General features: G+C 45.9%; 1 protein-coding gene across 2 annotated transcripts in view; it reads right to left on the bottom strand.

Annotated features, from left to right (window-relative positions):
• LOC133574262 (inactive dipeptidyl peptidase 10-like) overlaps nucleotides 1-5,868 on the bottom strand; it is a 167,617-nt gene extending 161,749 nt beyond the window's left edge. For both annotated transcript variants that reach the window (XM_061926364.1, XM_061926365.1), the window contains exon 1: nucleotides 5,831-5,868. The gene's annotated coding sequence lies outside the window, so the exon portion shown is untranslated. The remainder of the gene's footprint in view (nucleotides 1-5,830) is intronic.
• Between the last annotated feature and the right edge of the window lie 7,985 nt (nucleotides 5,869-13,853).

Raw genomic sequence — 13,853 nt, 5'->3', positions numbered from 1 at the left:
CTTGGGCGAAGTCCAAAGCCCCAGCATTACCCAAGGGAGTTTGTCTACCCAACCGCTGGCTTTTAGGGACGCCCAGAGGGCTGCCTTCATGGACTGGTGAAACCGCTCACATTGGCCTGTGGGTGATACGCTGTTGTGTGGTGGAGTTTCACTCCCAAGCTCTACGCCACAGCAGCCCAGAGCTCAGAAGTCGGATGAGATGTCTGACGTGGTACCAAAACAAGAAACTCACGTCCCAATAAACCCGCACGCCACCTCTGTGGAGGTGGCTGATGTCAGTGGTACTGCCTCTAGCCAGCGGGTGGTCCTGTCGACCATCGTGAGGAGGTATGTACAGCTGCGCGAAGATGGGAGAGGCCCGACCAGGTCCATGATGACTAGGTCAAAACGGCGTTCCGGAGCCGTAAAAGGTGCCAGTGGAGCCCTGGTGTGGCAGTACACTTTTGAGCGCTGGCTTGCCACGCATGTGGCAGCCCAGTCCCTAACGTCCCTTTTCAGTCCATGCCAGATGAATTTCACAGCTACCAGCCGCTGGGAAGGTTTCCTTTCAGGGTGGGAAAGGCCGTGGATCGAGTCGAACACCAGCCGCCCTCAAATGGCGGGCAAAAGGGGCCGTGGCCGACCCGTAGCGATGTCACAAAGGAGCAAACACCTGTGTCCTCAAATGGAACCTCAGACAACTGTGGCCCTGTGGCTGCAGCCTTCAGAGCTTGGATGTCTGGGTTGTTGACTTGGTCAGCTGCCATATGTGCAAAATCGAGTCGGACATGGACCGCGTTCGTGACGGCTCGGGAGAGGCAACGACATTGTTATTATCAGCAAGATGCTGAATGTCCGTCGTAAACTCGGAGACGTAGGAAATTTGCTTCTGTTGCCAAGCCAACTACGGTTCGGCCGTCTTGGCCATCACAAAAGTGAGGGCTTTGTGGTCCACAAAAGCTGTGAAATGCCTTCCTTCAAGCAGCAAATAGAAATTACGTATGGCCAGATAGAGGCCGAGGAGCTCACGGTCAAATGTGCTATATTTCCGCTCGCAGGGGCGCAACTGCCTGCTAAAGAAAGCCAAAGGTTGTGAAGTGACACCCAACCACTGCTCATACACTGCACCTACAGCATAGTCTAAAGCATCCGTGGTGATTGCATTTGGAGCATCAGGTAGTGGGTGCGCCAGCAGGATAGTGTTAGCTAGAGCCAACTTGACCCCTACAAAAGCACTGAGCCGCGCGTCAGACCAGTCCACCATGTGCTTGGGAGCAGCCCCTTTAAGAGCATCCTACAGTGGTCGCAAGAGGTCAGCTGCCCGGGGGATGAAACAATGGTAAAAATTTACCTTGCCAAAGAACTCCTGCAGCAACCTTCGCTGTAAGGGGAACTGCCCCGCACTTCGTGATGAGATGTCCAAGGAAGTCGATTACAGACAACCCGAACTGGCACTTAGGAACAATGAGCCTGTGTTCGCTAAGACGCTGAAAAAGTGTCCTGAGGTAGGTCATATGCTCAGCCTGAGAGATGCTTGCTACCAGGATGTCGTCCAAGTAAACAAACAGAAACTGCAATCAGCCTCCGGAAAGTCTGTGCGGCGCTCTTAAGGCCAAAAGGCATCCTTCAAATTTCGAACAGGCCAAATGTTAAAGTTAAAAGTTAAAGTACCAATGGTTGTCACACACACACTAGATGTGGCGAAATGATTCTCTGCATTTGACCCATCACCCTTGTTCACCCCCTGGGAGGTGAGGGGGGCAGTGAGCAGCAGCGGTGGTAGCGACCAGGAATCCTTTTTGGTGATTTAACCCCCAATTCCAACCCTTGATGCTGAGTTCCAAGCAGGGAGGTAATGGGTCCCATTTTTTATAGTCTTTGGTATGACTCGGCCGGTGTTTGAACTCACAACCTACCGATCTCAGGGCGGACACTCTAACTGGGGTGATGACCGCTGTCTTTGGGTATCAGAGGGGTGGAATGGCACCTGATGATAGCCCCAGATGAGATCTACCTCAGAAAAAACAGTTTTTCCAGCCAGGTTGGCGGAAAAATCCTGTATGTGGCGGACTGGATAACGGTCCGGGGCCGTCGCATTGTTGAGCCTATTGTAATCACCGCATGGCCGCCAAACACCTCCAGGCTTCTCCACCATGTGGAGGGGCGACGCCCACGGGCTGTCCGAGCGGCAAATGATCCCGAGGCGTTCCATGGTCTCAAATTCAGCTCTAGCGATGGAGAGCTTTGCAGGGTCCAGGCGCTGGGCTCATGCGTGCACAGGGGGGCCCGTGGTGGCAATGTGGTGTTCCACACCATGCCTGGCGGTAGATGACGAGAACGTGGGCTGTGCCAGGATGGGGTTCTCAGCGAGGAGGCGAAGAAATACGTCTGCGGTGGGTAGCATGCTGGAAAGCCTGATGGAGTCTGTCGCGCTGAGACTGCACTTGTACGAGCAGAACATAATTGCACCCACCAAGCGCCTGTTTTTCACATCCACAAGAAGCCTGAAAGCACAGAGAAAATCTGCATCGATGAGCGGCACCGTCACTTTGCCAGTCACAAAGTTCCAACTGAATCGCTGTCCACCAAAACACAGCTCCACGTATCGTATACCGTAAGTCTGGATAGGGCTGCCATTGGTCGCTTCCATGGGGGGGCCATGGGACTCAACCTTGATGCTGGCAAGAAGCTCCTCTGCGCACCTGTGTCACACAGGAACCGTCGTCCGGAGAGGGAGTCCTGGATAAACAGTAGCCTGCCAGCGCTGCCGTTGCTCATGGCCACTGCTGAGCGGCCACTCTGGTCGCTGTTGCCCTGGCGTTTCCCTGGCGTTTCCCGGCGGCAGTCCAGTGAAACTGCACGGGGAACGGCACCGCTTGGCTTTGGTCCCGAACCTTGCATGGAAAAAACAAAGTCCAGAATCCAGTCGCCGCCTGCCATGGGCTTTTCTGCCCCAGCCGGAAACAATGCAGCCACATAGGTCGGTTGGGAGGCTCAAAATAACTTGTCTGCTTCAGCAGCAAGTTCGCAGCAGTCCGAGATGGCAGTGTTGGCTAAAGCAGCCCGCACCTGAGAAGGCAGGAGTCTCAGGAAAAGCTGCTCGCATTTTGTCCATAAGTTCAGAGGGCTTGCAATCGCAAAGAAAAAAGGCGTCTATCTCTCTCAGAAAGTTTCAATATTTTTAAGAGGTGAGCCTTCAACGTAAGATGAATAAATGATAAATGGGTTATACTTGTATAGCGCTTTTCTACCTTCAAGGTACTCAAAGCGCTTTGACAGTATTTCCACATTCACCCATTCACACACACATTCACACACTGATGGTGGGAGCTGCCATGCAAGGCGCTAACCAGCACCCATCAGGAGCAAGAGTGAAGTGTCTTGCCCAAGGACACAACGGACGTGACTAGAATGGTAGAAAGTGGGGATTGAACCCCAGTAACCAGCAACTCTCCGATTGCTGGCACGGCCACTCTATCAACTTCGCCACGCCGTCCCCTGACCGTCGCCCAAGATACTTTTTCCCCTCCGCTGGACGCGTAAGGACGCAAACCAATCTGGTCGCCGTTGCACTGCCGAGGGAGTAAAGGACATAATAAAACTTTGTGTCGTCCTCAGTGATACCACGCAGCGCGAACTGCACTTCGGCCTGGGCAAACCATGCAGTCGCGGAAGAATCCCCAGAACTCAGGCAGCTTCAGTGAAACTGCATTCACCATCATGGTTGATAATATTCACTGAGTGCATTCAGTGAAGCGTCAGGGTCACCAGTGCTGCGCTTGTAACGTGAAAGCAAGACAACTTGAAATATCTTTGACCCACGAACGTGTGCGCCGTTTATTCAACCAAAGAGCAGAAGACTTTTTACATCAAGCGACTCAAAATGGCGGTCACAACAAACCCCCACCTTCCATTCTAGAGGCGAATCTTTCCTGTGATAAATAGGCAACCAAGGTAATCAAAAAGATTAATCAACGAACAAGATTTCTCTACAGAATCTCCTCTCTGGTCAACAAAAGCACCATGAAGATTCTAGCGGGAATTCTCATTCAACCCTTTTTCGATTACCCATGCACCTCCTGGTACCCCGCACCTCCAAAACCCTCAAATATAGACTCCAAACATCCCAGAACAAGCTAGTCAGGTTACTTCTAGACCTCCACCCCAGAACACACCTCACTCCTACCCACTTCTCCAAAGTGGGCTCGCTCAGGGTGGAGGACAGAGTAAAACAACTTGCACTGAGCCTAGTCTATAAAATTCGCTACACCTCCCTGATACCGAAGTACATGTCAAACTACTTCCATAACGTAAATGATCGCCATAACCACAACACCAGGGGGAGCTCCACAAACCACGTTAAACCCAGATTCTGATCCAACAAAGGTCTTAACTCATTCTCTTTCTATGCCACATCAATATGGAATACACTCCCAACAGGTGTAAAAGAAAGTGCATCTCTATCCTCTTTTAAAACCGCACTAAAAGAACAACTCCAGGCAACTACAACCCTAAACTAACACCCTCCCTCCACTGCATCCCACCTCCCCGGATTGTAAATAATCAAATGTAAATAATCAAATGTATATACTTGTTCTTATGCTTTCTGAGCTCACTATGTTCACTGCTTGCTGTACATATCCTACGAAGTCGGACCTACACTGTTTCAATGTCCATTTCTCAGATATATATAATTGTTGATGACTGAAGTGCTGATATCAACCAAACCTAACGCCCCCACCCCAACCCCCTCCACATCATACCCCCCGGATTGTAAATAATGTAAATAATTCAATGTATATACTCTGATGATTAACTTGTGTGATGACTGTATTATGCTGATAGTAAATATTTGTACCATGAATTGATTAACGCGGACCCCGACTTAAACAAGTTGAAAAACGTATTCGGGTGTTACCATTTAGTGGTCAATTGTATGGAATATGTACTGTCCTGTGCAATCTACTAATAAAAGTTTCAATCAATCAATCAATTGGGTAAAACTCTTGATCACTTAAAGGGACCGCACCAAATTACTCACTCTTAACTGCATATATGAATGGTAAACAAGAACAACATTGTTATGTGCACTAAGAACAATGGCAGTGAATAATGACGACAAAGTCAAGTAAACAGGTGTGGTGAATTATGTCCTTAAAGCAACTGCTACAGTATATTACATTTTAAACAAATCCATCATTTTTAACAGCTGTTGAAGCAAAAACGTATCTTATTATATGGTCTATTTATCCGTTTGCAGGTGACACAGTTTTAAAACCCTGCAGATTTGGTCTGGTCCTGCTCATGACTGAGGTCATGTCTTTCTGAGTTGTGTCATGCATAAAATATGACTTTAAATCAATTGTGTAGTGTAGGAGTTGTATTAGACTGAATATATCTGTCAACATACTAACAGTACTTACTGTAATAGTACTATAATATGATTGATCTAACACTAACGGTACATTTAGATACTAAAACAATGATTTGGGATCAAAAACAATTAAAATGAATGCAGTGTCTCAAAAAATACGTTGATTTAATGAATGTACATGCAAACACTTAAAAAATATATATTATGTGCGTAAATTGTGTGCAGTCCTACAATAGCAAACAGTTTTTGGCACAACATCTGCACTCGTCTCAGCCAATCAGCTGCAATCCCTGCAGTTTTATCTGTTTTAGTTTGGCACTCGTAAGTAATTGCAATCATTTGCATATTCATGAGAAAGAATCCTCCTTCATCTGTATGTCATCATATATGAAATGTCCGTAAGAGAATATACTTTTCGGTAATGTACCTTTAACGTTAAGTGCCCCGCCATTAATCAAGAAGAAGAAGATTACTTACTTAAACGCCAGCTGCTTGTGTGCATTCAGTCCTGTTTCGTCCACAAGTGTGTACTAATCCCTCACACTCTTTTGTAACATGTGGCCTGCGGATCATGTCCCCGATGTTACGTAACTGTTATTGAGGTTATTTGTTTCCCTTTCTTTTGGTTGAGCTATTTCAAGGCACGCTTTAAAATCAGTTTTGTACTTATACAGCAACACATCACTGAGCACAGCAACAATCTACACTAATAATGTCCAGAAAATATCCTCCAAACCTTGCTCTTATCCTCTCAATCAAGACACAATAAGATAAAGATTTTTAAGGTTTTAAAGTCCTTTTGTGTACCTTAAGTGAATGAGATCATAAAACTTCTTAGCTTTTGTGTAAACAGTTTTTAAGTGGTTTAAAATAAAAACAACTAAATAATAATAATACAAATGTAACCCATCTGTATCAGTACCTGCCACACTGGCTGGCCACGGTTTCACTTAACCCCCTTAACCTCACTCTCATTTGCGCCGAGGCACCAATCTGGTTCAGTCCCTGCTTTTCGGTTCTGCCCGAGACTCACCCTGGGTCGACGAACATGAGAAACCAGCGTTCTATCTACAGCCCGAGCTATCAACCCGGTAACCAGCACTGCTCTGGAGGTCCTCAGGGAGTGAGGTTTACCAACGTGCAGATGGCCCACACCGGCTGGTCTCTGTTACACAAATAAAATCAAGACTTACAGCGACTATGGTGTTATAATGAATTACGGAATAATTTATATATCTCTGGGATGTCATCTACATCATAAAAATTATTGTAGAAGTCTCACCTTGTGGAGTTATTTGGGTTTTGTGCTGCATAGCAAGTCATCAAAGTTTTGGATGGGCAATGATTTTTTACCCAGCCATCTAAAATTTTGATTAGGGATTAACGTCTCAAGGAGTTTGTCAAAGTATAATCACTCCTTCCAGAATTTCACAGGCTTTTTTTGTGATTGTCACACACTAAAATTCCTAGTAATTTTAACTTGAAAAAGCACAAGATTTCAACAATTGGAAAACAAAAGCTGTATTGATTTTTTACTTGTTTTATACCACACAAACTTAAAAGTAGACATTAGATGGCAGCAAAAGCACATACACTACTCAGCATCCATTGTCAAATTATTATACTTTTTATTTTTTTTATAACTAAAAATAGTAATAATATATCATAACTACAGAAAGAAACACCATCAAATTCCTAATTGTCCACTGTCTGCTCTGTCAGCCACAAAGTGTAAAGCGCTTTGAGTCTCTCGAAAAAAGCGCTATATAACTATAATTCTTTTCATTTCACTTCACTTATTATGCTGGACAAAAGCTCATATGTGGGTGTTCTGTTCCTAGACCTCAAAAAGGCATTCAACTCAGTAGACCATCTGGAAGCAAGATTCTGCAAAAAACAACGACGAAAAAAGCATGCAGCTCACACTTCAGTCCAAGGGAGCAGAGTCGAAGAATGCAGTAATCACTTCGTTAAAGGTTTGTTTGATATACTTTTAACGTTCATCATTTCCCATTTAAGTATTATCTTGATATTATTTGAATTTCCTAAACATATATTTGCTATGAGTGTTTCGAACAACACCAATGTGTCGAAATAAAAAAAAAGCAAATGTGAGCAAAACCGAAACATTTCACTAAAGGCAACAATCATAAATTAATCTGTCCACACATACAAAATGTTGACCTCTATAGTTGTATTTTGATAAAGATTGGAAAAACACGCTATTCGTAAACAGCACGTGCAACAGCAACAAACATGGCTTATTTAGACGCAAAGTAAATTAATAATAATAATAATAATAATAATAATAATAACTGGGATTTATATAGCGCTTTTCTAAGTACCCAAAGTCGCTTTACATGTAGAACCCATCATTCATTCACACCTGGTGGTGGTAAGCTACTTTCATAGCCACAGCTGCCCTGGGTAGAATTCATGAAATGCTGCACAGGGTTAGCTATAGTCAGAGGTGGGTAATAACGCGCTACATTTACTCCGTTACATCTACTTGAGTAACTTTTGGGATAAATTGTACTTCTAAGAGTAGTTTTAATGCAACTTACTTTTACTTTTACTTGAGTATATTTATAGAGAAGAAACGCTACTTTTACTCCGCTACTTTTATCTACATTCAGCTCGCTACTCGCTACTAATTTTTATCGATCTGTTAATGCACGCTTTGTTTGTTTTGGTCTGTCAGACAGACCTTCAAAGTGCCTGCCTTACTGGTGACGTTTCACTCCGTTCCACCAATAAAATGCAGTCACTAGTGACGTTTGACTCCGTTCCACCAATCAAATGCAGTCACTGGTGACGTTGGACCAATCAAACAGAGCCAGGCGGTCACATGACCTGACTTAAACAAGTTGAAAAACTTATTGGGGTGTTACCATTTAGTGGTCAATTGTACGGAATAAGTACTGTACTGTGCAATCTACTAATACAAGTTTCAATCAATCAATCAAAAGTGTGAAGGAAAAAAGACACGTTTTTATTTCAACCGTACATCCCGTCAAAAGCCTAAAGACTGACTGCACAGTTCCTGTCTTCACAATAAAAGTGCCGCTCCATCGCGCCTGCACTTACAAAATAAGAGTCTCCGAAAGCCAGCGCAAACAAGCTAGCAAGCTACGGAATTTGCCGCCAATGTATTTCTTGTAAAGTGTGTGAAAACGAATATGGAAGCTGGACAAATAAAATGCCAAAAACCAACCACTTTCATGTGGTATTAGACAGAAAGGAGGAACTTTTCTTCTCCTCCATTTGAAAACGTGGACGTTACCAGCACTACTGTCTGATTACAATCAATGCAAGTCATCAGAATCAGGTAATACACCAACTTATATTCTTGTCTTCATGAAAGAAAGGAATCCGTATGTTAAACATGCATGTATATTCATTAAAACACCTTTAACATGCAAACTAAATAAATATAAATGATATACTGTATATATCAATTTATGTGTATATAAATATATATATATATATATATATATATATATATATATATATATATATATATATATATATATATATATATATATACATACATACATATATATATATATATATATATATATATATATATATATATATATATATATATATATATATATATATATATATATATATATATATGATATGTGTGTGTATGTTACTCATCAGTTACTCAGTACTTGAGTAGTTTTTTCACAACATACTTTTTACTTTTACTCAAGTAAATATTTGGGTGACTACTCATTACTTTTACTTGAGTAATAAATCTCTAAAGTAACAGTACTCTTACTTGAGTACGGTACAATTTCTGGCTACTCTACCCACCTCTGGCTATAGTGTTAGCTCACTGCTATCAATGCGCCGCTAAAATAGTCCGTCTGCATCCGCAGTTATAGTATAATAATAATATCACTCATATTTGGTTAATTTTCAGGTCATGTACATGAAGTATTGTTAACGGTTTCTGGATGTTTTTTGGATGTTATACAGGGCGCAATAGAGGACCCTCAATCTGTTGACTCAATTGACTAGCTATTTTTTTACCATTTTGAATGGATAAAAAAAACCAAGCATGTGTGTTCTTGTCTTACATAAAGATTGTGAATGAAAGAGAGCACATCTCTTTTAAATGTTTGTGTAGTTCCAGAATGACTGATCTGATGGTCACAGCGTTGAAGTGTTACTACACTGACCGACTGAATTTGTGGCTACTCACTTGTGATTCACAAGTGAGTATCCAATCACAGAAGCCCTTTACGTCACGTTCAATGGTTCAACGTGTGGCAACCTAGAAGGGCTACTGTCAATAACTTGTGACCTGATTGGCTATCGCAACTGTCTACAATTGTAGACAGTACATTGCACAGACCACCGCATTGATGATTCAGAAGGCCTTCGGCAGATTTCATACAGCCCTGGCAACAAGCCTGTTGAATTCTGATTGAATAAAAGCTCTAACGTAAAAACAGCAACACTGGAGCCTAATATGACATGAAGAGAATATGATGAATACTTGTATTAAATTAGGTAAAGTAAAATAAAAATAAAATTAACTTTTATCAATTTATGATCATGATTTATGTTAGGTCAGCAGAGAAGACCTTGTTGGCCCTGATGGCCCAACCCTGCATTTTGGTATCTCGACATTAGTTGGCAACTGTTTTTGTGTACCCGGTATGTAGGATCCCAATAAGTGCAGAAATTGTGAATTCAAACAATCAAGGCGTTGAGGAGATATGTATTAAAAAAAAAGCTTTTCTTTGCTCTAAATTAGGGCTGTGTAAGAGCCAAAAAATATATATTGCTTATGTTTCTTATTTGTACGTATGCACAGACAGGTCACATCCGGTGTTTGACACATGGGTGTTGTTTAAGTTAATTAACTAGCCATTTAAGACAGCTGGGGCAAAAAGAAGACGGGGGTTGAGCGAGCGCTGATATTTTCTGTTGATTGTCATGTCGGATCATTGCAGTCTTCTTTTTGTTTGCAAAAGTAAAACTTATACAACTGTAAAGTGCCATCCATCCATCCATCTTCTTCCGCTTATCCAAGGTTGGGTCGCGGGGACAGCAGCCTAAGCAGGGAAGGCCAGACTTCCCTCTCCCCAGCCACTTCGTCCAGCTCCTCCCGGGGGATCCCGAGGCGTTCCCAGTCCAGTCGGGAGACATAGTCTTCCCAACGTGTCCTGGGTCTTCCTCGTGGCCTCTTACCGGTCGGACGTGCCCTAAACAAATGGACTGATTAAATAAAGGAATGAGTCACAGATACAAGCCCACTTAAACCTCTAAAGCAGGGGTAGGGAACCTATGGCTCTCGAGCCAGATGTGGCTCTTTTGATGACTGCATCTGGCTCTCAGATAAATCTTAGCTGACATTGTTAACACGATAAGTAATGAATGATTCCGCTGGTAATCACAGTGTTAAAAATAACGTTCAAAATATAAAACATTCTCATGCATTTTAATCCATCCATCCATTTTCTACCGCACCTGTCCAAGAAGTCGCATTAATAGTAAGAAGTGTTTTATTTAATATTGGTTAGCTTCAGAATAACAATGCTATTAAAAAGAATAAGATACTTATTATGATCCAATGATCCTAGGAGCTATGTTGTCCGGGGGCTTTATGCCCCCTGGTAGGGTCTCCCAAGACAAACTGGTACTAGGTGAGGGATCAGACAAAGAGCAGCTCAAAGACCTCCATGAAAAATAAAAATCAAGGACCCAGATTTCCCTCGCCCGGACGCGGGTCACCGGGGCCCCCCTCTGGAGCCAGGCCCGGAGGTGGGGCACGATGGCGAGCCCCTGGTAGCCGGGCCTGTCCCCATGGGGCCCGGCCGGGCACAGCCCGAAGAGGCAACGTGGGTCCCCCCTCCAATGGGCTCACCACCCATAGCAGGGGTCATAGAGGTCGGGTGCGATGTGAGCTGGGCGGAAGCCGAAGGCAGGGCACTTGGCGGTCCGATCCTCGGCTACATAAGCTAGCTCTTGGGACGTGGAACGTCACCTCGCTGGGGGGGGAGGAGCCTGAGCTAGTGCGCGAGGTGGAGAAGTTCGGGCTAGATATAGTCGGACTCACTTCGACGCACAGCAAGGGCTCTGGAACCAGTTCTCTCGAGAGGGGCTGGACTCTCTTCCACTCTGGCGTTGCCGGCAGTGAGAGGCGACAGGCTGGGGTGGCAATTCTTGTTTCCCCCCGGCTCAGAGCCTGCACGTTGGAGTTCAACCCGGTGGACGAGAGGGTAGCTTCCCTCCGCCTTCGGGTGGGGGAACGGGTCCTGACTGTGGTTTGCGCTTACGCGCCAAACCGCAGCTCAGAGTACCCACCCTTTTTGGATTCACTCGAGGGAGTACTTGAGAGTGCTCCCCCGGGTGATTCCCTCGTTCTACTGGGGGACTTCAATGCTCATGTTGGCAGCGACAGTGAAACCTGGAGAGGCGTGATTGGGAAGAATGGCTGCCCGGATCTGAACCCGAGCGGTGTTTTGTTATTGGACTTTTGTGCCCGTCACAGATTGTTCATAACGAACACCATGTTCAAACATAAGGGTGTCCATATGTGCACTTGGCACCAGGACACCCTAGGCCGCAGTTCCATGATCGACTTTGTAGTTGTGTCATCGGATTTGCGGCCTCATGTTTTGGACACTTGGGTGAAGAGAGGGGCGGAGCTTTCTACCGATCACCACCTGGTGGTGAGTTGGCTGCGATGGTGGGGGAGGATGCCGGACAGACCTGGCAGGCCCAAACGCATTGTGAGGGTTTGCTGGGAACGTCTGGCAGAGTCTCCTGTCAGAGAGAGTTTCAATTCCCACCTCCGGAAGAACTTTGAACATGTCACGAGGGAGGTGCTGGACATTGAGTCCGAATGGACCATGTTCCGCGCCTCTATTGTCGAGGCGGCTGATTGGAGCTGTGGCCGCAAGGTAGTTGGTGCATGTCGTGGCGGTAATCCTAGAACCCGTTGGTGGACACCGGCGGTGAGGGATGCCGTCAAGCTGAAGAAGGAGTCCTATCGGGTTCTTTTGGCTCATAGGACTCCTGAGGCAGCGGATAGGTACCGACAGGCCAAGCGGTGTGCGGCTTCAGCAGTCGCAGAGGCAAAAACTCGGACATGGGAGGAGTTCGGGGAGGCCATGGAAAACGACTTCCGGACGGCTTCGAAGCAATTCTGGACCACCATCCGCCGCCTCAGGAAGGGGAAGCAGTGCACTATCAACACCGTGTATGGCGAGGATGGTGTTCTGCTGACCTCGACTGCGGATGTTGTGGATCGGTGGAGGGAATACTTCGAAGACCTCCTCAATCCCACCAACACGTCTTCCTATGAGGAAGCAGTGCCTGGGGAGTCTGTGGTGGGCTCTCTTATTTCTGGGGCTGAGGTTGCTGAGGTAGTTAAAAAACTCCTCGGTGGCAAGGCCCCGGGGGTGGATGAGATCCGCCCGGAGTTCCTTAAGGCTCTGGATGCTGTGGGGCTGTCTTGGTTGACAAGACTCTGCAGCATCGCGTGGACATCGGGGGCGGTACCTCTGGATTGGCAGACCGGGGTGGTGGTTCCTCTCTTTAAGAAGGGGAACCGCAGGGTGTGTTCTAACTATCGTGGGATCACACTCCTCAGCCTTCCCGGTAAGGTCTATTCAGGAGTACTGGAGAGGAGGCTACGCCGGATAGTCGAACCTCGGATTCAGGAGGAACAGTGTGGTTTTCGTCCTGGTCGTGGAACTGTGGACCAGCTCTATACTCTCGGCAGGGTCCTTGAGGGTGCATGGGAGTTTGCCCAACCAGTCTACATGTGTTTTGTAGACTTGGAGAAGGCATTCGACCGTGTCCCTCGGGAAGTCCTGTGGGGAGTGCTCAGAGAGTATGGGGTACCAGACTGTCTGATTGTGGCAGTCCGCTCCCTGTATGCTCAGTGCCAGAGCTTGGTCCGCATTGCCAGCAGTAAGTCGGACACGTTTCCAGTGAGGGTTGGACTCCGCCAAGGCTGCCCTTTGTCACCGATTCTGTTCATAACTTTTATGGACAGAATTTCTAGGCGCAGTCCAGGCGTTGAGGGGATCTGGTTTGGTGGCTGCAGGATTAGGTCTCTGCTTTTTGCAGATGATGTGGTCCTGATGGCTTCATCTGGCCAGGATCTTCATCTCTCACTGGATCGGTTCGCAGCCGAGTGTGAAGCGACTGGGATGAGAATCAGCACCTCCAAGTCCGAGTCCATGGTTCTCGCCCGGAAAAGGGTGGAGTGCCATCTCCGGGTTGGGGAGGAGATCTTGCCCCAAGTGGAGGAGTTCAAGTACCTCGGAGTCTTGTTCACGAGTGATGGAAGAGTGGATCGTGAGATCGACAGGCGGATCGGTGCGGCGTCTTCAGTAATGCGGACGCTGTATCGATCCGTTGTGGTGAAGAAGGAGCTGAGCCGAAAGGCAAAGCTCTCAATTTACCGGTCGATCTACGTTCCCATCCTCACCTATGGTCATGAGCTTTGGGTTATGACCGAAAGGACAAG

This window comes from Nerophis lumbriciformis, linkage group LG31, assembly GCF_033978685.3.
Source record: "Nerophis lumbriciformis linkage group LG31, RoL_Nlum_v2.1, whole genome shotgun sequence".
Lineage (NCBI taxonomy): Eukaryota > Metazoa > Chordata > Actinopteri > Syngnathiformes > Syngnathidae > Nerophis > Nerophis lumbriciformis.
Note: the sequence above shows the minus strand (reverse complement) of the source record. Positions and strands in the feature narration are given on the sequence as shown.